This window comes from Habropoda laboriosa, unplaced genomic scaffold, assembly GCF_001263275.1.
Source record: "Habropoda laboriosa isolate 0110345459 unplaced genomic scaffold, ASM126327v1 scaffold598, whole genome shotgun sequence".
Lineage (NCBI taxonomy): Eukaryota > Metazoa > Arthropoda > Insecta > Hymenoptera > Apidae > Habropoda > Habropoda laboriosa.
In genome coordinates, this window is record NW_017100737.1 from 74,654 (window position 1) to 78,999 (window position 4,346).

A 4,346-nucleotide genomic window follows, 5' to 3' on the forward strand; every position below is an offset into this window, starting at 1 on the left:
CGCGTTGCACTCCCTTTTTGTCGTATCATTTCTTCACAACGTCTTGGCATAGACTTACTTAAACGGCGTCAACGCTCGACTGGAATATTATTCCACCCTGCTTAAATAACAGCATACAGTTCATTTAAATTTTTGGGCTTTTTATATTTTATGTTTCTCCACATCAATCCATAGCATCTCGTCTCGGCATACTTTCGACTAATTTTTCGGCGTACGACACAGGTAGCGACCTTCATACCTTTCGAATGTGGTGTATGAGTGTTCTTATTTTTTTAATACGTCTTCCTTTCAGCTTGTACTTCATTACGGACCACATGTTTTCTATAGGGTTTGCATCAGAGGACTGGAATGGCCAAGGTAGTACGGTGATGGCGTTTTCTGCTTTCCATTTGGTACAGATGCGACATGGATGTTTAGGGTCGTTGTCTTCTTGCAATATCCATTGGTCCTCGATTTGATCGAACCAACTTTTCACAGATATGAGAAGCCCCCTTTGATACAATTTCAACATTTTCTGTGCATTCCGATTGTCTGTGAAAGCGCACAACGTCCCGAAACCCCATGCGTTAAAGCAACCCCAAATATGCACCTTTATGGGGTGTTTTACACTTCTTTGTATCATTTGTTTTCCATGGACAGACCAAGCATGTCTAATAGGACACCAGGCCCAAAACGAAGATTCATCAGTGAACACTATATTACTCCAGTCACGATCACTATTTTGTTGAGTCCACGCCAGACGATTTTCGATATGCTTTTTTGAAAGTAACTGTTCGGACAGTGTACTCTGCCACTTGACACCATGTTCGTCTAAACGCCGTTTTAATGTCATTACACCGATATTTATACCTTTCCTAGCCAAAAATACTTGTCCTTGTCGCAGTGAAAGAGTCGGATTTTTCTCAATTTGCCATCTGACCCCATTCTATTAAATTTGAACTCATCGGTAAAAGCAACTTTTGACCAGTCTGTTATTGTCCAGTTGCGATGATTCTTAGCGAACTGTAAACGAAGTTTTCGATTTCGTTTGGAAATGGGTGGCTTCTTGCGAGCGATGCGACTATAAGATTAAATTCGTTTCATCTTCTTCGCACTGTCCGAACACTAATTTTGCTGATAATTTCGACACCAGATTCATCGAGAACTTGTACGGCTGTTTTGTAACGATCCGTTTCAGAGATGCGACGAAGAAAGCGATCTTCCCGGGCTGTTGTCTTAGGAGGCCTTCTTTTACGCGACACGTTACTAACTGATCCTGCCTTAGATACGAATCGCATTGCCTGTATACACCTGTATACGCCGTTTTGGAAGTATTTAATTTTGTAGCAATTGCCGAAAATGAGTATCCCTCATCTTTCAACAAATTAATTTGAATTCTTTGTTCAGGAGTAGTGTTCTTCCCTCGACTCATGATTGTTGACTGATTTACAATTGTTTGCGATTTTGAATGCAGTGATCCATAGCAACCATGTCAATAACGATGGTAACTAAGGATCTGATACAACTCGTGAAAAACACGAATCGGTCTTAAGTAGTTGTCCGCTGTTATAACGACCTAATCTGAGAGGATGTTAAAAATATTTGTAGTTTATAGTGTTGTAAATAAAATTATTACGATATTATGGTATAACATACTTCAAAATGTATTTCATATGAGTTTAGTATACGAAAAACACAACGAATAAAATATTAGCACTGTTTATTTCCTTAACTGCAAAGCGGTCTTAAGTAGTTGGCCGCCACTGTATACCTACTTTTCTTCTCCAAAAGTAAATTTTTTTACCAAAATACTTTTCCGCTCCCCCTTTAAAGAATCTGATTCTAGAAGTATACATGATTTCAAAAATAAGTTTGACAGTTTGATTTATTAAGATTAACAAGATCAATTTATGTATTGAAATTGACATTTCCAAAGGATCGAACGATTCGATCAGGATGTTCTAACAGGAAACCTTCTCAATCCCATAACTTCCTCCTTCTAAACACTCTCTAACCTCTACTACCCTAATCACGCTCCCCTCCATATCTCTTTGAGGCAAGCTTACACCATAAACGTGTAAAACAATCGTTCGTAGAAATTTGGAAAATCTCTATAAAGAATTGAATACAGAAAAATATGTAGGACTGTTTATGAGTATTATTTTCATTCGTTACATTTTAATAATATTCTACGGAAATTGAATATTACATTAATTAACCGATAGAAACTCCTAAATTTTATTTTATATCAAGTTTCAATTCTCCAAGGAATCAAACGCTTCGACCAGCTTTCGTCCCTACCAGGAAATTCTCACAACTCCATAACTTCCAAAGCCTCTCCATCCCCCTACTCCCCTGATAACTCTCCCTTAGTAACTCCATAAAATGAGTTTGCATCATACCATGCGAAACCATAGGAACAATTCGACTTTCCAAAGCCAGGATATCAATATCTAATCAATTTTTCAACATTTTGTCTGAAGTAAATACCAATCTTTTATTAAGCCATCGTTTGCCTAAACGGGTATGCAAAAACGCGCTACAAAATGATAGCAAATATCCCAGTAAACGAATCGTTTCATTTCCAACATTTCATGCACAACAATATCATGAAATTCCAATTTTCTTCATTTGCATATAAACACAGAATATTTCAAACATTCTCTAATCGAAAGTATCAACAAAATACATATGATAAAGTAAAAAAATTCGAACTGCAGTAAGGAACAACTAAAAGCAAAGTATGTACCCCCTTTATCCATTAAATTATAAAAATTTATGCTTTTAATAGAAAAATACGCTGCTTTTGTTTTACGACCTATACGTAATCAGTTTTTAACACACTGCCAACTGATAGATCCACCACTTTCTACGATATCATTCACAACGAATTATATCTGCTGATCATATATTATCCCAAAAATGTTTTTTCATAATATTATAAGATATAATACAACATCCTTCAATTTGATATTATTAATTTTCCTAACACAGTGTTCTTCCCTAACTTTTCTAGAAAACTTTCCAACAATCTTAGGCGTCCATTCATAAAATGTGGTGGATATTCTCTATCACACATAAACTATCTTTCCTCAAAAACAAAAGCAAGAAAAAACAAATAAAGTAAAATATCTCAGAACAGTCTCGAAGTTTGTAAAATAGAGATTTAACACATCGGATAAATTTTACCCCACGCATATGCTCTTGGGTTACCATAAAAAAAAATTCCAACATTCTTTAAAATTGAACACTCTTATTTAAAATAATTTCCATAATGTTCGATACACTTTTGCCAACGTATTGCAAGAGTATTAATTCCGACTGCTGAAAGGCGTTTTCAATATCTTCCTATTTCTTAAATCGTTTTTGTGTAAGGAAATTTTCAAGTGAGTGGAAAAAGTGAAAATTGATTGAAGATAAATCAGGGGAATACGAAAAATTTTTGTTACCTTCAGATTTTGGTGAACGACTTCCAATTCGTTACCGTATGATTTTTATCGGATGTGAACTAAATAGGTTTCGATCGAGGAGATTCATTTGCGTCTCTCCTTTTCTTAGAGATTCGAATTTCTATGTAAGCGAAATTAAGCTCGTGTAATACGTTGACAAAAGTGTATAATGGAGTTATGTTTTTTTTCAAAACGAACGGTTTAAAACCCCAGGAACTTCCAGGATAACTTAATATTATATGATTTAACCCTTAACTATAGACACTTGCCTCTAAGACGTTGCCACAAACGTGTAGTCTCTCAGACTACTTTGGTAATTCATTTCTTAAATCACTGTGTTGTATAAATAAATTTAATATAACTATTTTATGTAATGATATATATGTTGTTTGTTAAGGTTTTTTACAATATTTAATACAAATATTTAATATTTAATATTTAATACAATCTAATGCTACATCAAGAATTAGGTTTTTTTTCATGGAAATAGTGTACTACCTGCTGTAAATTGAAGTTACTCAAACTTTACAGCTTTCAAAATTCTCCATATATCGCTGCTTAACATTGACAGTGACGTAACTCAAAAAAAATAAATTTTACAGAAAAGGCAAGTTTAAAATTTGCATTTGACTAATACTTGAATACTGATCGTACAATCTGATCTGCTCTCTGGTATGAAATTAACGAAGTTTTAAATGATAAAAATACTGTATCTACAGAATCTATTTGTGCAAAGAAAAATCAAAATTAACGTATTTTGAATTATGCCACTATCAATGCCAACCAGCAATGCGTATATGCCCTAGTAAAATAAAAGATTCAGATTCTTTACTTAAAGGACCTATATAATACTCAGTCTATACATAAAAAATTATTGATTAAAACAGTAAACAGCTAACGCTTAGATACATAGTCGAC